Source organism: Heterocephalus glaber, unplaced genomic scaffold, assembly GCF_053883595.1.
Source record: "Heterocephalus glaber isolate CG9 unplaced genomic scaffold, H.glaber_assembly_v1.0 deba00001600, whole genome shotgun sequence".
NCBI classification, from domain to species: Eukaryota; Metazoa; Chordata; class Mammalia; order Rodentia; family Bathyergidae; genus Heterocephalus; species Heterocephalus glaber.
In genome coordinates, this window is record NW_028258372.1 from 34,406,430 (window position 1) to 34,427,753 (window position 21,324).

At 38.1% G+C, this 21,324-nt stretch overlaps 1 pseudogene; it reads left to right on the top strand.

Moving 5' to 3' along the window:
• Window positions 1-2,440: 2,440 nt before the first annotated feature.
• On the top strand, window positions 2,441-3,436 carry LOC101712679 (small ribosomal subunit protein uS2 pseudogene; annotated as a pseudogene).
• The last annotated feature ends 17,888 nt before the right edge of the window (window positions 3,437-21,324 follow it).

Below are 21,324 nucleotides of genomic sequence, written 5' to 3' on the forward strand. Positions count from 1 at the left end.
GACTGAGGTGTGTGTCCCCATACATGAATACTCTCAAGGGGTACAATGGGCAGGGGTGTTTGTAAGGAAATCAGTTTCTGGGTTTCAACTTCCAGACATACTTTTTTTTTTTTTAATGGAGCTGGGGAATGGAACACAGGGCCTTCGCACTGAGCTACCGCTTCAGCCCTTTTTAAATTTTGAGAGAGTGTCTCACGGAGTCACTAAATTGCAACCTGGGCTCGCATTTGTTGTCCTCCTGTTGCCCTGGCTGCACCCGTCTCTAAAATATTTAGCTTAAACATGAGCCTCCTACTTTGCAAAAGAAATGACTACCCGTTACCTATCCAAAATTGTAGTAAGAGTGTTCAATTAAAACTCTATAAAAAAATCTCTTGGGCACCAAGTAAAGGAGATCATTCCTTAACAATGAAGCCCACAGAACGCTGGCTCTGTGCCTTTCCCTTTCTTATATTTATTTCTGTTAATGTGAAGCCTGCTAGAAACACAGTATTGTTGACTATGTTTGAATATTACTAATTCAGATTTATGAAAGAGTGGATGGTGAGAGTAGCGACAATTTTTATGATTTTACTTATTCTTATTTTTTAAATGAAAGCAATTGTTTTTTGGCTATTCTCACAGTCTTCTATAGGTTACATCCCTGGTTGGAAAGAAAGGCACCTTTGAACAGCTGAAAAACAGTAAGTTGGTGATGTTAATTCTTTTAAACAGACTGGAAATATTTTCTGTGCCAAGAGAGCTTAGCCACATTCTGGCAACGTGGTGTTGTGTGCCCTTTCCAGATTATTCTGGAACAGTGTCTTACAGGACAACCTAAGAAATGTTTAGTTCTCTTAGGGCCTCTAACTCACTGTTTACTATAATTTGGGGGTCAGATTTCTTACATTTAGGAGCTAAATTGTACCAGAATGATAAGTTGCAGATAACTTACGTGGAGGAGAAAAGAAACTGACGCATTGTTGGGCAGATAGAACTGGCAAAATGAGAGGTGTGTTTGCCCCGCAGATCACTGATCCAGGTTTTCACGCCTTTTATATTATTTGGTATTTTTTATCTGATTATTTTATATCTCCTGGCCTATTTTATATTCCTTTAAATGAGCTTGGTTCCTTCATTATTAAAATAAACATATGCTTGTTGTGCAATTGTTATGTACTTGAAATATGAGACTATAGCAAAGTCAAGATACATTTAGCAAGATGTGTCAATCAGTGAGATTTTTAAAACCTACTTTTGGGCCAGGGATTTAGCTCAGTGGTTCTGCCGCCTGCCTTGCAAGCCCAAGGACCCGAGTTTGATCCCTGGTACCAAAAAAAAAAAACCAAACAACAAACTTACTTTTGTTCTAACTATATTATGAAATATGTCTATTCAAATTAGAATCACATATTATTTCATCTTGTAAAATATTATCTTCCTCATAATACCAAAAAAACTTATGTTTTTTATAGCTTAGATCTAAAATATCCTCTAAAAGGCTCATGTATTCAGAGGTTGGGCTTTTGTAGGTGATTGGATCACAGGGCACAGTACTCATCAGTGGATTAAGCCACTGAAGAATCCATAGCTAAATGTGCTATTAGGAAGTGGGGGCTGGTTGGAAGAGGTGGGTCACTGGGAGCGTGACCTGGAAGGAGATACCTCCCTCCTTGACTTCTCCTTTCTTGCTGTGCCCTGACCACCATGATGTGAGCAGTTTTCCTCCACCAGATCTATCCACCATGCTCTTCCTGCATGGGAGCCAGCGGACTATTCACTGCATCTTCTAAAAGCCATGAGGCAAAGGAATCCTTTCCTCTTTTAAATTGTGAGTGTTAGGTATTCTTTTCCTGTGATGAGAAAGCAACTAAGACACATATATTAGTTATTGGACTAGATAGTTTTAACAGTATATACTTTCTCGCCGGGGATTTAGCTCAGTGGTTCTGGCGCCTGCCTCAAATGCGTAAGGACCCAAGTTTGATCCCTGGTGCCAAAAAAAAGAAAAAAAGAAAAAATAAATACTTTCTCTTCCAATAAATACTTAGGAAATGTTTGAGTATAACGTCGAAAATAACATGATGGATAACATTCCTGATTTTGTGTTTAATTATTATTTAATTATTCCAAAAGGTCAGGCACTATTTAAATACTATATGCAGGCATAACCAGTGCATCCCAATGTAAAAATTTATTGAGCTGTTCTCTTAATAGTCATACTTTTTACAGTACATAAATTAAAGTTAAAAGTTTTAAAGAAGATTACCAAGTATCTTTTATGTTTTTTCCTGTTTTCTAATTGCCACAAAGTTAACATTATCCACATTCCCCAAACAATTGCACAGAGGTCTAGTATTTCAGATGGCAAATGAGCTCAGTTATAACAGCAGATTTGTTCTAAAATACCTGTTTCCTCCTAAAGATAGAACAGGCCTAATAGTTGGGTATAAAAGTACATAAATCAGCTTTCCGCGCTGCCCAGGCCGGGGTCCATACGGCGTTGCTCGTGATTCCCATCGTAACTTACAGGGAAACTTTCACAATGTCCGGAGCCCTTGATGTCCTGCAAATGAAGGAGGAGGACGTCCTCAAATTCCTCGCTGCAGGAACCCATTTAGGTGGCACCAACCTGAATTTCCAGATGGAAACAGTACATCTACAAAAGGAAGAGCGATGGAATCTACATCATAAATCTGAAGCGCACCTGGGAAAAACTTCTGCTGGCAGCACGAGCCATAGTCGCCATTGAAAACCCTGCTGATGTCAGCGTTGTATCCTCTAGGAACACTGGCCAGCGGGCTGTGCTGAAGTTTGCGGCTGCCACTGGAGCTACTCATCGCTGGCCAGTTCACTCCCAGGACCTTCACTAACCAGATCCAGGCAGCCTTCCGAGAGCCGGGTCTTCTGGTGGTGACGGATCCCAGGGCTGACCACCAGCCCCTCACGGAGGCATCTTACGGCAATCTGCTGACCATTGCTTTGTGTAACACAGATTCTCCTCTGGGCTATGTGGACATTGCCATCCCGTGCAACAACAAGGGGGCTCATTCAGTGGGTCTGATGTGGTGGAGGCTGGTCCGGGAAGTGCTGCGCATGCGTGGCACCATCTCCCGTGAACACCCATGGGAGGTCATGCCTGATCTCTACTTCTACAGGGACCCTGAAGAGATTGAAAAAGAAGAGCAGGCTGCTGCTGAAAAGGCTGTGACCAAGGAGGAATTTCAGGGCGAATGGACTGCACCGGCTCCAGAGTTCACTGCTGCTCAGCCTGAGGTTGCAGACTGGTCTGAGGGTGTGCAGGTGCCCTCTGTGCCCATTCAGCAGTTCCTTACGGAAGACTGGAGTGCTCAACCAGCCACAGAAAACTGGTCTGCAGCCCCCACTGCTCAGGCCACTGAGTGGGTAGGAACCACCACTGAGTGGTCTTGAGCTGTTTGTTCTGCTGACACTTACACAAAATGGAAATGAGGTTGGTGGAAAATAAAACACAAGTTTCCAAAAAAAAAAAAAAGTACATAAATCAGTCCATAATACATACCTAATATATTTTACATTCTCAAGTTTAGACTTAATTTATTCAAAACAAAAGGATGTGGTAGGAGGTAGGACAGGGTGAAAGAAAACTTGCAGAGCAGCCAGTTAGGGTTCAGGGAGTGATTTGTTTTGGGATTGCTCACTTCAAGGATTAGATCCAATTCAGCCTATAGAGGAGAGGCCAGTGAATGGTAGAAGGTGTTGACAACCTTTTTGTTCTCTTAGTGTGGTAGAATTCTTGGAGTAGTCATATGGACCAGTTAGAACAACTGTGTCTTTAAACTATTTCCACAATCATGTTGCACAGGTTTCTAAGAAAATGGGTTTCTCCAACTTCCCTGACCAATGTTACTTCCAAAGAGCAATGAACAAGCAGGACATATTCATATTCAACCCTAAGATTTATTATCAACACCACATAGCCAATGTCTCCAATATCCCATAGACACCGAGGCATTCAGGCTTCATTTCACCTTTTTACATATAACTTGAATTCTTTCCTTCATAATTTAATCTTTTACTAGCAGCAACAATGTCCAATCCCCCTACCAAGGCTTTCTCTCAAGATGAAGCTGACTAGATCATGGGTTATTCTACTTACAATTACTATTTACTTCATTTGCATGCATCTTTTTTCATCTTAATATCATTAACATGGGGGAAGGCACTTCTACAAAGGCTACTAGAAATGCATTATTTTTAAATCAGCCTTTACTGAAACCTTAACCTTCTTGACTACTTGACTCACCTCATCTCTGAGGTTCAAAGAAAAGTAAACATTCCAGAGTTTCTCCTCCTAATTTTGCCCGTTTCTCTTGGTAACCTATTTATATTCCCCTGATTTCACACATTCTCTTTCTAGCAATTAACCCTGATAACACTGTCCTCTTCTGTGACTTGTCCTTCTGACCAAGACAAGTAATTCAACAAAAGGCATCTGCAGTAGCCTGTTTCAGGGCTGGGAGCTCTGAGCGAAGCACCAGACTGAATTGCAGAGTTCACTTCTGATCAGTGCATAATGAGGGTCAAGACTGCAGGAGCAGGGAGAAGATAAGAATCATGTTAAAAGCATCAGCTACTTTCTATGAATCCTTTTGAAAAAAATATATACATAATCATCCCCTAATGTATCTGTACAGTCTCTTCTATAGTGTTTCCAATATTAATTCTCATCCATACAACTAATACATTACGTTTAGAACTGACAATACTGTAATGACCATAGGATTTCTACTTTAGGATTGAGTTTAAATATTCCCTGTCTAATCCATTCAAAAAGAATACATGATAATTTTCTTAAAATCTTGGGAGCTGAGATTTGTTGCTACTTATACATTGCCTCAGAGTCCCTGAAGAGGCTCTTTTTCCCTGAGACAGATTGCAATACCAACTCTGGAATCAGATGATTCTCACCCAAATGCTACCCAGCTCTGGAGTTTAAGATTTAGCCCTGGGAGTGGTAGCCATATTGCAATACAGGGCAATACATCTTGGCAACTAAAAATTTAACTTTTGGCTAATTCTCATGGTTTTCTTTTTTTCTAGTCATATTCCATACTAAATGTCTGTTTGCTAGATTAAAAAGGGACTGTATTCTAGTGAAAAGGAAAAGTGACAGAACATAGATGAAAACTCTTAAAGAGACCAGGCAAAGACGGAGTCCAAAGAAAGTTTATAGGTTCTGCTTACTCTTGTATTTTTTCCTATTTAATTAGCTGATCTAATGAATATTATCCAAATTTAGATTTTAAACAACCAAGTTTAAGTAGTATAGAAGTCAAATATCTTAATAAAATAGTGATTTTTACAATATAAGATTATGTGTTCTGTGCTGACTAATTTATTAGACTATATTTTAGGAATATAAGTAAAAGAGGGGCCAAGAATTACTGGTTTCCTCAATTTCAGCAAAAAAAGCCACTCTTCTATCTTTGATGTAGATATTGGAAAACTCGCTACTCCCACCCCTAAGTGTGGTCTTGTAATAGAAATGGAACTATAGGGAGCCTAATGACATGACAGGGCCAAAAGAAAATAAAGGAAAAAAAGAGCAAATGGGAAAATAAGTTGGTGGAAGAGAAAAATAAAAAATAAATATTATCACTAAAATAAATGTGATATTTAGAAAGCTTGCAAAAGTATTTTGTTGAAATTTACCTATATTTATTATAGAAAATAATTTAATATAGACAGGTTTTGTCATCTTTAGTGTTAAACTAAAACTGTGTACTAAAACAAGAATATTATTAAGAAATAAATATTTATGTACAACTAAAAAGAGGTAAGTTTTATAGGGTAATAATTGGTATTGTATTCATTTCTTGCAACTGCTATAACAAATTACTACAAACTTTATGTTTTAAAGCCAGAAAAATTTAGTATCTTATAATTCTGGGTATCAAAAGTCTAAAATGGGTCTTGTGGGGGCAAAATCATGGTTGGCAAAGTTGATGATGACTTTTTTTTCTTTTTGAGGTAAGGTCTCATTGTGTTGCCCAGGCTGGTCTCAAACCCCTAAGCTCAAGCAATCCTTCAGCCTTAGCCTCACAAGATGCCTGGGACTACAGGTTCACACCATGCCTGACACTTAATGATGCTCATGAGGAGAATCTATTCCCTTTCTTTTCCAATTCTTATAGGTGACCTGAATTCTTTGGTTCATGATCTCTTCTCTACCTACAAAGCCAGTAGTACAGAATCTTTTAATCTCCCTCTCTCTCTCTCTCTCTCCCTTCTATCTCCCTTTTTGACCCTACTTCCCTACTTCATTCTATAAAGATCTTTGTAATATGCTGCACCTGGATAATCCAAGCCACTCTCATCTTCTCAAGATGATTTTACTTAATAATATTGGCAAAGTCTCTTTTTCCATGTAAGGTAATATTTTCTCAGGTTCCAAGGGTTGGAACATGGACAACTGTTGTGGTTTAGATCTAAAATGTCCCCAAAAGTCTCATGTGTTGAAGGGCAAGATTTTTAAAAGGTTATTGGATCATAGGAGCACTAGCAGCTACCTGGGCTATTAGGAAGTAGGAAGTAGGAAGTAGGGCCTGATTAGAAGAGGTGGGTCACTGCAGACATGACCTGGAAGATGTATTCTTGTTCCCAGATCCTCTCTTCTCTCTCTGCTTCCTGGAGGCCATGGGATGAGCAGCTGTCCTCTACCATGCCCTTCCACTCTGCTGTTTCTACCTTGGAGCTAGCCAACCATGGATTGAACCCACTAAAACCATGAGCAAAATAAATTTCTCCTCCTTTAAATTGCAGTTGTCAGGTATTTTATCCCAGTGACAGGTGGGAAAGGGGGATACTAGTCGGCCCAACACAGGTATATTTACATTCTTCAATGAAATACAAAATACATGTTTTTATCTAACATCATGAATTTATAAAACATTCAATTTTAACTTTCTAGGGCAATTAGCTGAATCTTGACATAGTTTTAAAAGTAAATATCATGACATTATACATGCTTTGGGACACAACCATTCCACTTCTAGGTATATATCTACTAAATTACTTATGTTATTTTCATCAAAACTATGTTATCAAATTTTTAGAGTTGCACTATTCAGAAGAGCCCCAAGCTAGAGACTATCTACATTCCCAACAATAAGTGAATAAATCTATATTTGTAGAGTGGTACCTCTGTATCACAAATTGTTTGCAAACAATTTGGTTCACAAACAAGCATTTGGCATATTTTTGGTTTTGTTTACAAACTCTGCATTGAGTGACAAACATGACTATGACCATCTTTCCCACACAAACACTAATTTAGCTATCCTTTCCAAAATTGTAGAACAAATTAAGTCTGTGAACCAAGGTACCACTGTATTGTGCAATACAAATTGTATGTGCAATATTATATAGCAATAAAAAAGATCTAAATCTTTACACAACATGCATGAATCTCAGAAACGTCACATTGAGCAAAAGGATCCAAAATACACTCTCCCAGAATATATAGTATATATTTTCTGCTCTGTAAAGTTCAAAAACTAACAGATTAGATGACTACCCTTAGTAGGAGGTAATAACTGAAAAGGGACATACAAGGGGTTTCTGAGATTCTGGTAATATACTGTTTCTTGATGTGATTTTGTCTGAATGTGTTTATTTTTGAAAATGCATAAAGCTGTACACTTATGATTTATGTATTATTTTGTAATTGCTTCCTATTTCAATAAACGTTTTATGTAATAAGGAATGCTCTCATTTTTTTAAAACATAAATAAGTACGAATAGACTTCTCTCACATTGTAAAAGTTAATGCCAAAAGTTATTAAGACTTTCTTAAATGTTTTTTTTAAATAACTTTATTATCAAACACACACATACAAAAATTTAAACCATTCAAAGAAGAACAATGCAAGGGAAAAAAAAACTTCAATAATATTCAAATACAGTAGAACTCAACCAAAACAAAACTGAAAAGCACTTAAACATTTTTCCATATAACTAAAAAAGCATCTCAGGCACCAACAAGACACCAGAGGATGTGATTTGTTTCAGAAAGATCCCCAAAACCAACATTGAACAAATAGTGCTCTGGAAAAAATTCCAGTTAGGTAGCAGACTCCACATAAGCCAAGGGTCTCCCTAATTTAAATTTTGATACAGTCATATGACACGTGATGGAAACACAATCCGAGAAATATGTTATTAGGCCATTTCATCCTTGTGTATCCTTAATTACACTTTCAGTTTCTCACCCTAGAGAAACCATGCGGTATTTACACATGTGTCCTATTTATTTCACTTAAGAGGATGGCCTCAATATATATCCATTTAGTCATAAATGTCTCTAGTTTCTCATTCTTTATGCCTGAGTAGTATTCCATTTTATAAAAAAAACCACATCTTCTTTATCCAGCTTCTAGTTAATGGGCACTTGGGCTGTTTCCAAGCTTTTGCTATTATGAACTGTGCTACTATAAACATGGGTGCACATATATCGCTGTGGTAAGATTCTTTTAATTCTTTTGGGAAGATACCCAGCAGGGGAATAGTTGGGTCTAATGGGACCTCTAAGCCTAATTCTTTGAGGTATCTCCATACTGATTTCCACAGTGGTTGCACCAGTTGTTTTTATGTTCAAATTACATACATTGTACCAAGAGAAATAAGCTATTGCAATTTCATATTTGTCACAATAAGGTTCTAGCTGAGGAGAGCTTGGTTAATGAAAAGACTAGCTTTAAAAAGAAGCTGAGTACTGTCCTGAGTCAGGACACTAGGAAGCATGCCTTGAGGGCATCCTGGAAAACAAGAACCTGCCCTTTGCCTTGCAAAAGTAAAAGAGTTTGCTTTGAGAAGAAAGATCCAGGGCATCCTGCTCAAGGGCCTGGTAGAGAATTGGTTTGCTGAGATTCTAGAGAATTGGTTTGCCCTGATTTGTTTCACAGTGCTCTGCCATCCATGCACTCAGAGGCCTCTACAACAACAATTCAAGGAGGCCCAGCTACTGCTCAAGGTGGTGGCAGACCTTGGCATCATCCATGTAGTGCTGATTTTACAGGCATGCAGAATGCAAGAATTGTGGGGTTAGGAGGCTTCCACTTAGATTTCAGAAGAAGGCTTGGGAGGGCAGGCAGTGTGCCCCTGAGAGGACAGCATGTGAAGCTGAGAGTGAAGCTGAAAGTATAGTGGAAATCACAAGAAGTTGGGAAGTCAGGATTGTGGACTATTTATGGAGGAAGGCAACACGCAGTGAGCAGAGCCTGCCCAAGAGAGAGCATAGGGGGTGCAGCCAAATGGCATGCCATTTGGGGTTTATATCATGCTACAACTTGCCCCAGATGCTGGACAGGGACCCATAGGATTTAATGTTTTCCCTGCTGGGTTTTGGTCTTGCTTTGTTCCCATTCCATTCTATCCTCCTATTCCTCTCTTACGAGTGTGAATGTTTGTCCTGTGCTACTTTATATTGGCAGTGTTTACCTTTCTCTTTGATTTTTACAGATAAGAGTTTGCTGAGTCTCAGAGGAGTCTTTGGACTTGAATTTTTCACCAATGTTGGAACTGTTAAGACATGATCACTCTTAGAAATGGGCTAATTGCATTTTGCATAAAGTCGTGTGCGTGAGTCTTTTGGAAGCCAGGGGTGGAATGTTATGGTTTAGATCAAAGATGTCTCCCGAAGACCTCATTTGTTCATAGGCAGTGCTTTTGGAAGGTGATTGGACCACTGGGGTACTTCACCCATCTGTCCATTCATCCACAAAGGAGTTCAGAGCTAACTGTGCTGTTGGAAGCACTGTGGATGTGACCTGCATGAGTATATCTCATTTCCTGGCTCCTTCTTCATCTCTCTGCTTCCTGGTCACCATAATGTGCGCAGCTTTCCTCTGCTATGCCCTTCCACTATACTGCTTTCTCTGAGTCTGCTGAACATGGACTGAAACATCTAAAACATGAGCCAAAATAAACCTCTTCTCCTTTAAGTTTCAGGTGTTAAGTATTGTGTCCCAGCAATGAGAAAGTGACTAAGACAGATGCTCTCCCCTTCACATACAAGCCTGTTCTTAAGTTAGTATAAATTACAGTAGTTAGGTATTACTAGTGGCCAACAGAAGCTGAGATGGGTGAATTGAAAGAATCTATTCATAGCCAGACATGGGCTATCCGGTCTTGAGAGACATCTAGAATTCTGTCACAAAATTCTTATGGCCCATGAAATTTGATTTAGATCTACACCCACATGGATATACAAAAACTGCAAGGGGTGGAAATAGGTAGTTTTGTAAGGAAGAAATTATACTCTGAAGGTAGATTTCAGAGGTATTCGCCCATGGAAATTTGTCTTTACTGGTGTGAAGGCCTATCCACAGTTGAAGGATTCTGAAATTAGCATTTAAAATTAGAATGAGAATTGTGATTCACAGTGAAACTCTGAGCCAGAAGAGATCGGAATTTAAATCAGAACTAGGGCAGAGAGTTATTGAAATTTGCCACATAAGGTAGTCATTATAATAGGGAGGTTTTGGATCACTTCTCTTGCTAGAACTCAAAAAGGTAATTATATCATGGTAATAATATTAAAAGCAAATACACATGGAATTAACATGTTAATTAATTAAGTATTAATGATCACCCTTTATTGGATGCTTTCTATTTGCCAGTTATAATTCTTTTTGGTGCTGGTAATTGAATCCAGGAGCTTCACACTAAGCTACATCCCCAGCCCTTTTAAAATTTTTTTCTTATTTTTTGAGACAAGATCTCACTAAGTCACTAAATTCCCCAGTCTGGGCTCCAACTTATGACCCTTCTGCCTCAGCTTCCTGCAGGGCTGGGATTATACGTGTGAGCCACTGCACACAGTGTGCCACTCACTGCTCTAAGCGCTTTACTTGAGTTCACGTATTAAATACCCACAGTCTATGATGTGGATATTATGCATCAACTCCACATTGCAGGTGAGGAAACTGAGACACAAAAAAAGCTAAGCAACTTGCCTAAAATCCAGTGAACAGCAATTCACATATGTACAATTCAAACACAGTCACTTCTGCTCCAAAGTCTGCTTAAAACTAATATGCTACCTCATTTACTCTTCACAAAAACTCTCTAAGTTAGATATATCAGACTCACATCTTCTAGATGAAGGAATTGAAACTTATGAAGACTAAGTAGTTTTCCAGCTCATACAGCAGGATGTATGATCCTGGACACAAAGAAAAGTCCTTTTGATGGCAAAGCCCATATTCTTGCCTATTGGAACATGGTACCTCCTCTGGCTCTCTTGACCCATACGAGCCTAGATACTCAGAAGGGAGGTACAAATGCACTGACAAGGCCAGCTCTCATTAGCCCCAGATGTTGGACAAGGTGTGGCACATGCACATGCCTTCATCTTAGGCTCTGAACAAAGCTGGAGCTGGCAGGATCTCCGCCACGAAATCACAAATCCAAAGGTCTAGTTTTAGTTTATATAGCCAACATTTGATGTTCTTTGTTTTGACCCAATTTTCCAATCTATAAATTTGTTTTTGTTTTTGTTTTTGAGACCGGGTTTCACTATGTAGTTCAGGCTGGCCTTGAACTCACTATGTAGCCTAGGTGGTCCTCGATCCTCCTGCCTCAGCCCCCAGAGTACTGGGATTACAGGCATGTGTCACCATGCCTGGCCACCCAATCTGTAAAAATTTTGGAGTCTGCATTCCATTTTTTATTCTAGTAAATTATTCCTGCCAGGTTTTGATATTGTGAACCTTCATTTTCTCATTGTTTGGAGGTTTTTATTCAAAACCAAAGAAACAAATAGAATAAACCTTTCTCAGTGATTAAATTTTCATTAAAATTTCTACAAAAGTATTCTCAGCCACTCTTTCTTTAAACTCTTCTCCTTCAACTTCTTTTCCCTGCTCTCCTTCTAGATCACTTCTTTTTCCTTCTTATACCCCTCTTCATTTTGGCAGTTTTTTCTCACCATACCACGGTTTCCTGAAGTCAAATCTTACAAGTCAGACCAATGTATTTCTGGCTTCATTTCTGACTAATATTGTTTCCCAGAGGAAGTAACTTCCTCCTTTGTTGGTTTTTTTTTTTTTTTTTTGGTTTCTTGATCTAAGGATGGCCATAATAACACGAGCTATCCTAAATATCTCAATCACAAGCAATGATATGAAAAATATAGTTATCGTGGCAATGAAAGCAATATTTCTTCCTCATAGATGCAGAATGGTTCATCAGGTGAACCATTATACAGCTTTCTGGGCTGCCTCTGAGGTCTGTAATATTCCATTTTTAGCTTGGCCCAAAGCAGAATAGTCATCCTATTTCATGAATAATTCCTTTCAGGCTCAGTTCAGTTACTAAACCAGATTATTTCTATTTTTTACCATATAAAAATGTGATAAATTTAATAAAATTGAATTAAATTTATTGAATTTAAATTCTTTATCCCCCTGACACTTGAATCATTGGTTCATGTTCTAAGCCTCTTTTTAAGCAGAAAAAAAAAAAAGTCAGAGGATTTAAGTTTTAAATAAGACAGCAAAGTAACGTGAAAAACCAAACAGCCAAAACCCACCGACCTGAGTTCTTTAAGGTTTATGTATACCAAGAGGACATATTATATTTGAATCCCTGAAATGTTTTCTCTCTCTCACCTTAAGGCAAAGCATGTGCTGCTTGAGATTCACTTCCCTTTGTCAGGCCCCGGAAAGAAGATTGGTATCAGTTTCCTGATAGGTTAGGGGACTAACAGAAAAATCAAAGACATTTGGTTCTGTTTTCTTGTTTTTCTTCTTGCCATTTACCCATCACCCACCCAGCATAATGGCAAATCCAGCTACCATTTATTGAGCCTACTATGTGCCAGGCACATTTTGTCATTTAGAATTCACACAAGCAAGACTAGGAACCTTCATTATGAGGTGTCAGTGTGACCATACTGTTCTTTATTGAGACTCAAAAAAATGGTAATCCGTGAGGTATTAGTGCAAATATTGATGTCTACGTGGTTCCTTCAGTGGAGCATAAGCTTCATAAGAGCAGGGTTTCGATATAAAGTATTCATTTCTGTAACCCCAATGTCTAAACCAGGACTGGGCACAACAGTCAACACAGGGACCATGGCTTAAAGGAGTGAGTTAACAGAAACAAGCAAACAAAAAGCAAAACCAAAAACAGACTCTAAGTTAAGGCTGTCCAAGACCATACTATTAAATGGCATAGCTGCAATTAGAGAGGAAATTAAAGCAGAATATAATGTATTTTTTCTGCATATAATCACTACTTCTTTGCAAAGACTCATAGAGAAAATCTGAAAATAACATGGAGGCAAACTGTATTCCCTGGGCCTTAAAAAAGTGAAGAGAGTGTTTCATTCTGTCTGATTGTGTAAGCTCCAGCTCTCAGTCAAATCATCTCCAGTGTCATAAAGAGGAACCCTAGTTTCTGCAGAGGAAGACTCTTGAAATTACACAGTCTTTTTACTATAGAATGAGGTAGTTAAAGTACCACACACTACCCAAAAGAATTAGTCAGCAAAATGCAGGAAGTATTTCACTCATTATTTGCCTCTTTTGTACTGTGGAGTCCTAATCACAAGCAATTCTAGGTTCAGGTGGGTAGTTATACCAATTTTATGCTTGAAAACAGGAATGTTCAAGTTGTAAACATTAGGAGATTCTAAATTTATTGTTTTTCATTTTTAAAGCAATCCACAGAAATATATTTGCAATATTCTTTCTTGGAAAGAAAGGTCTTCATAGTGAGAAAAACAGCTTAAAGTTCCAATATAATGATACACAATCATACGATATTATTTTAAAGAATAAAATCCTTCAAAGTCACTTGAGAACAAACAGCATTAACATTTCCTGCACTTGTGAGTCAGGGATAAACACAAGCATAAAACATACTGTAGAGGAGTTTGGGAGCAATACATGTTACATTGTTCCCCATTAAGATTCTGAAGTATTCTCATTCATTGTAATAATTGCCAAAATCAAGGTCATTTTCCAAGAAATTTATGTTTCTTGGACTTTCTGCTCCAGCTGGTGTATTGATTTCACAGCCCTCTGTTCTAAATCTCAGTTCCAGCTCATTGCTAATTCCGTCCTGCAGTGATCACAAAGGATGATGCTGCCCAGCCTTGGTAGGGGGAGAAAGGAGGGGGTAAGAGGAGAAATCCATCTAAACTTTGAAAAGCCCAGCACTGACCTGCATTTTTAGGGTGATATAGTCATTTAGACATGCTGATTGACTGCAGAGCCTCCCTGCTTCTGGTTTTTTTCCATGCAAGAGAAGACAGGCTGTTTTGCAATAACCTTTCTCACTTCTGCCCACACTAGTGGCTCCATTCCATGTTTTAAATCATTGTCTTCATGAGGGTTAAATAAACCTCCTTCCAAAGCTCTTCAAATCCAGTGGCATATTGTAAATCACATGCTGGCTTTTTCAAATGCCTGGGCATTATTTCGAAGATTTTCTACTATTTTTTTTTAAAGCAGCAGGTTGTGGCAAAAACTTGGCTAAATTTTCTATATCATTTGCCAATGTTTGAATTTTAGCTGTAGTATTTCCCTTAATCTTGGTTGTAGTTTAGTAGATGTGCTGTCTCATGTTCACTAAATAATAATTTCATTTCACTAATTATGATATCGTCCTTCAGACTCCACTCCAAGACTTACAATGCCACACAATGACTCCTAATCAGGTTCAAACTTGTTATATGTCCTTTTAGCACCTAGGATTGGGTGCTGAGATGTTAGCAATGCTTACTTCCCACTGAGTGAAAAGCCTTTGCTCTTTTCGGGTCACCATCCTCTTCAGCATGGCATGATGCTCTTGCTCTTGTTTCATTTTGTTTTGTTTTTACTTAATGTTTCTATAGCTTCTTAGCGTGCACTCTCCATCCTTGAACTCATAGATTCCAACTTAGATTTCTCTTTCTTTCTATCTTTCCTTGGATTGGCCATTCACATTTTGGCCATTTCTTGTCAATCAGTTTGGGCACTAGACAGAGCTAGGTTGGTGTACCTGTTAGACTATCAGTGTCACCGTGTTCAGCATCTTCATTTTTTTACCTTTGCTCAGCATTGTCATACATAAAATAAAAACTGTAGACCATGATAAAATTATATGTATGATGCAAGTGGAATGCCTAGATCAGATTAAGTGGTAGTAAGTTTATTTCAATTCCTTTTCACACTGATTGTCTTGTGTGGGTAATCCTGATGCTTCAATAAAATCCTCTGAAAGAAGTATTATGTACATTTCCTCTGCAACATAATAAAGTTCCTTTGCAACTTGAGGTCTTCTATATTGAAGCCTAGCGGGGTAAGGAGAAAATAAATAAACTGGAATATAAGTTGACCTGTTTTCTGAAAACAAGGAGTGAATTGTGGTCATAGTCTGATACTGGGCTAGGAGTTCTTAACAGGAAGACAGGTACCTAGCGCTGATTTTAAATCCTAGTGTGGCTTAGTCAAGACTTGAGCCACACGACCTGCCTGGCTCAACACTGGGTCTGCTCAGTGCCTTCAGGGAAAGTCTCTGTGACTCATTTTTTTCTCTTCTATGAAATAGGAAATAATGGTTCCTACCTTGTTCACATACACGTACACACATGCACCCACACTCACACACAGTGTTTGGCACATAAATGCCATGTAAATGTTTGCTCCTATTAATAATATACCACTGTCATTATTGGAACTGAGTGAAAATAGGAAACTGTTGTCTTAAGAAGCAATGATGGCTGGGGATTTAGCTCAGTGGTTCTGCCACATGCCTCGCAAGCACAAGGTCCCGAGTTCAGTCCCTGGTACCAAAAGAAAGAAGCAATGAGACATGGTAGAAAGAAAATAAGACTTGGCTTCAGATAGTCTTGGGTTCTGCAAGGCCTTATTTCCTGTAAGTTAAAGTGTCTGATCTGTTTTCTAAAACATAAAATGAGGCTACTGTCATATACTTTTGTGAGGATTACTTTAGGTAACACACTAATTGCAGAATACTTAGCGCCATGACTAGCACAAAGAAGGTTCTCAAAAATGGAACTGATATTAATCGCATTATTACTGTGGTATTTTACTTGATCTACTATAAAATAGACCATTATTTTGTTTCACATCAAGAGAGAAATACTGCCAATAAAATAGTAACGGCCCATCAAAATAAGATATATTCCATCTTCAAATAAACAAAGATGTGGGGGGACTGTCCTAAAACAGATGAAATACACTAACTTCGCTAAGTGAAGGATCAGAAGACAGCTAATCTTCTATAGTTAGGAAGTGCAGACAGGGTAAAGCTATGTGGAAAGCTCAATCCCTTCACTGTCAGGGTTTCAAGGCCCAAGTTCTCAGATTTCAAGCTGGAGTATGTGAGAGTACGTTATTTTTATTGCCACTAACACCACCAAACACTATTGAGAACTCATGGCTTTATATAGTTTCTTCTTCCCCATTGACTTACTATCAGAATGTCAACTAATCACAATTAAACTGTCGATAAAATGTATTTATCATGGCCTTTTGTCAGGCAACTCTGTTATAAATTCAAAAATAACCCAAACACAGAAATTGCATAGAGGTTTTCTTACTTTTTTGAGGTTCTTCTTTTTTAACGTAGCTGCACAATATTTTCATTCCATTTCCTCTAAGTAACCATGAGAAAAGTCTCTGCTTTGTCTTTTTCTGGTTCTAAGACCCTAGAGAAATAAATTGAGTTTTTGGGACATTGCCAGATGTGTGATAGGTCTACAAGGAAAACAATAAGCAATCTTTTCTGTTTGGAAACAGTAAATTCAGAGACTACTGCCCTGATAAGTGAGACATGAAAATAGTCCTCTCTTCCCTGCCCCAGCCCCTCTCCTAATTAGCTTTCCTTTGAAGGTTGACTGAGATGAGTTAGAGTATCTTTTCTCATTCAGATCCAGTGGATGTGGGGGTGTTAAAATTTACACGCAGAACTAAAATCTTTGCAACGCCAGATTCTAAATCATCACTATCACTGAGTTTAGTCTAGTGCCACTGGCCTCATCAGACACATATTTCTCTCTGTCGTAAGGGATTTTGGGCTAGCTTATTTCAAATTCTTAGAACACAACTGTTTCCTTTTCATTCCCACACAATCTTCATTCAATATTAATCTAAATGGCTTCTTTAAAAAATTGTATCTTCTTTTATTGCCAAGAAATGCTGCACTGTTCATTGCTATTACCATTTCTGAACATATGGTGTGTATCTCCTTGCCACTATAGGGAGGAAAAGGCCGATTATCAGAGATCAAAAAAGGGATCTCAGAAAAAAAAAAATGTGTGGTAGAAGGAGAGGAGCACTGGCACATGTTTGCACAGCCTTTCTATTTATAGCTGCAACACATATATGTCGCCTCCAGCGAAGGGGGATGTATCTAATGTACCTTGGGAGCGCCTGCTAATTAGCCAAGTACTGGAAGAAACTATGCCACTCACAACAGTCACTTCCTAGTGCCATTTTGAAGTAAAGTGAACAAGATCCCATGTCACCAAAACTGAGTGGGTTTTCCCCGTAAGTAAAAATAGATGGTAATTTTCTAGATGTAGTGGTGCTACCAACGGAAACGGAAACATACAAAGTTTCTCAACAAAACTAATTTGATCAAACCAAATTAAGATAGAATACAATTGCCTGGCTGAAATTTTTCTGCAAACTGTTTCCTGCCTCGATCCTAATTTGTAAGTTCCTTGAAAGCAAGTACAATCTGATTTATTTTTTATCTCTTTTTTTAATCTTTATTTTTATTAGTACATTTGCAGTACATAATGATTACATTCATCATGAGGAGTTGGCACACGTACACAACGCGTCTTGATTCTTTTTACAACCCCTTCCCTCTCCTCCCTCCTTCCCTCCATCTCTTCATCCTTTTCCTTTGCAAAAGATCTATCTCCCTGCTTTCTTTTATTTTGCTCTTTTGGTTTATTATATAAGAGAAATCATGTGATATTTAAGATTGTGTTTATTATATAAGAGACTTTTGGTTTGTTATATAAGAGAAATCATGTGATATTTAAGATTGTGTATCTGATTTATTTCACTTAACATTATGGTCTCAAGGTACAACTAACTCGAATTTATCATTCTTTATAGCAGACTAGTACTCCATTATATGTAAACAACCATATTTTCTTCTCCTACTGTTTTAGAACAATATCTGACAACTTGCGTGTTCTGATCAAATGTTTGTTGAACTTAGTAGAATTAATGTTCAAGCTTCTGGTCACTACTAAAATACCCATCATAATGAAATATACTTTAGCTGGGCATGGCGGCTCCTCCCTGTAATCCTAGCACTGGAAAGACTAAAGCAGGAGGATCACTGGGAGCTGGAGCCCAGCCTATGCTACACAGTGACTTCAAGGCCAGCCTGAACTACATAGTGAGATCTTGTCTCAAAAAACCAATACAACAGAAATATAATTTTTAGCCAACAAAAAGAATTCAGCCACATTCCCACCAACCAAACTCTGGTTAACATTTCATCAGATTATTTCTGTTACAACCTAGTCTGAAACCAGAATATATAATTCTAAACTCAGTAGATTTATATTCAAACCATGTCTTAATATAATCAGTGATTCCCACAAAAATCCAATGGACTCTCATAGAATTTTAAATGAGTAAACAAAAAATCCCTTGCTAAGCAGTTATAGTGACTGTTGAAAGTGGGGTTCCCAGAAGCAGATTATGAGACCAAGTCAGGTGTCAGATATTGTCTAAATTACTTTTCTCATTGCTGAAACAAAATACCTAACACCCCAAAGTTAAAGGAGAAAAGTTTATTTTTAGCTCACAGTTTGTACAGGCTTCAGTAAATAATTGGCTGGCTCCAAGGCAGGGCAGCATGGCAGAGAAGAAACAGTCCTTGGCAGGGTAAGCAGAAAGCAGGAAGCAACAAGCAGCAAGCAGCAAGCAGCCTTCCTTCTGTCCCTTTATATTCCATGCAGGCTACAAGCCTATTGATTGGTGCCACCCACACCTAGGGTGGACCTTCCATTATCCACACCCAAAACTATGCTAAACCAAATTAGTTATCACACACCCTTAATCCCAGTATCACATACCCTAGATCCAGCCACCTCCAAAAAGCTCCACCTATGAGCACATGAGGGTTTGGGGGCACATCTAGATACAAGCTATAACACGTGTTTTGGGGATGTTACATATAAGAAGGAAAAAATAAGAAAGCAGGATTGGGTAGGAGGCTATCAGACCAGGATGCAGATCTGATTATGTCTCTACTAGCCAACAGAGGCTCCAGAGCAAAGATCACCCATCCAAGGAAACTCTTTTTGGATAGAAATGGCTTGAACATTGACTACCATCTTGTTCAGTCATTGACTGGTACCCGCGCCCCCCAGGCCTTTCCCCAGTAGAACAGAAACAAAAAGCTGAGGTTGATCCAGACTAAGCTAACAGCTGGATTCTGGCAGCCACCCACACTCCTTGCAGCTGATCAGCAGAAACTTTCTTGAAAATGAATCCGGGTTATGCCTCCTCCTTGGCCACAAAGACACTGTGATATTTTCTTTTAAAAGAAAAATGTTTACACAGTTATTCTTCAGTGTGGTACTCTTAAATTAGGCCTCTAAATTGTTCTGTCATTTACTCAATAGTCTATCAACTCCCAAAGAATTTTAATGTAACCACTTAATGTGACATTGGATGTTTTATTGGATAGCAGTTTTTCAATACTAGAACAATACTTTCTCACTTTTTGTGCTATTTACAATGTAAGGGCCACAGATATGACACTTTTAAGATTCATCCAAATTTTTATTTTTCCTTCACTTTCTTAAATCTAAACCATCTGTGCAATAATTAATTAAGCCCTGATTTGTAATAGTGTCCAATTACTGTGGTGTAAAAATCCCCCCTAGCTGATTTCAAACTACAGATGGGATGCCACTCGGGACAGAGATGGGGGGAAATGCACAGTGGTGCTGTTGTATAGCTTCTCATCCATACAGATGCAATAAGTAACCATGAGCACAGGTAATTCTAGCACACACCATAAGAGCATAGTAGACAGTAGTAATTAGTAAGTGGAGATTTTTAAGTATTACCTTTGTTTTTAATATAATTTACTTAATTATAAGTTTAGGTGATCTAATTTTTAATGTTTGTCTTTAAAAACCAGTTCATTAAATTTTAATAATAGGCTCTCATGAGCTGGCATGAGCTAACTCTAGGATGTCACTGCAACCCAGAACTTTACCTTTTAGAAACTACCTTAAGGTAACTTGAATAATATGCACAAGAACTCAGATACAAGAATATTCCTTGCAGCCAGGAGTGGTGAGGTGACCTGTAATCCCAGCACTCCGAGAGGGTGAGGTAGGAGTCTTGCAAGTCTGAGCCCAGCTTGGGCAACTTAGAGAGACTGTGTCTCAAAATAAAATATATTTTAAAAAGGATTGAGGATGTAGCTTGGTGTGAAGGCCTTGGGTTCAATCCCCAGTAGCACCCCTAAAAAATTATATATTTTAAAAATTGATGGAGAAAAATGATCAAGAAAATAGAGCTTTTGCCAATGGGAAGGGGACCAAGGGTTTGAGAGGGTTGGGAGGGAAAAGTAGGGGGTAAAAGAAAAAAAGAATTAAAATAAATTTTGTACATGTACCAATGCCCCATGACAAATATAATCATTATGTACTGTGAACATGTACTAATAAAAAGAAAAGACAATGGTCCATAAGCAGAAAAATTGGTAGAGTAGGAGTCACTCATATAACATTAAACTGTACTTTAAAAGGATGAATTAGGTCAACATATGTTAACCTCAAAGTTGCAAATACATGTATGCAGCAGCGTGATACCAATGGTGTAAAAATTTTAAACATAAAACACATTTTGAATCTAGTTTTTAAAAATATGAATATATAGCTAAGGTGTAAAAACATATTTAACTCTAGGGAGGGAAAGAAGCAGGGTTTCAGCTGTATCTGTGATATTTTATTTATTTAAAAAGAAGATGATAAAGATGCTCAGATAAGCTGAGTAAGCAGTGGTCAGGAAAGAAAGACAAATCAACATTATGGGTCCCTGGTAGAAGTACACAGGATATCTATAAAATACTTTTACTAAAAAACAGGATTTATATTCACCTAATGTCTAGATCCAGATCCCAATTTATTGGAAAACAGAGGGCAAAGAAAGTGTTAAATAGAGCTACTGGGATATAATCAGCAAAACCTGGAGTGTATGTTTCTTCAACAAATAAATTGCAAGAAAGAAAAATAGACATAAGGACAAGGAATATACAAATTAAAACAGAGTTAAGAGTTATGTCAATCAATTGCAATGTATA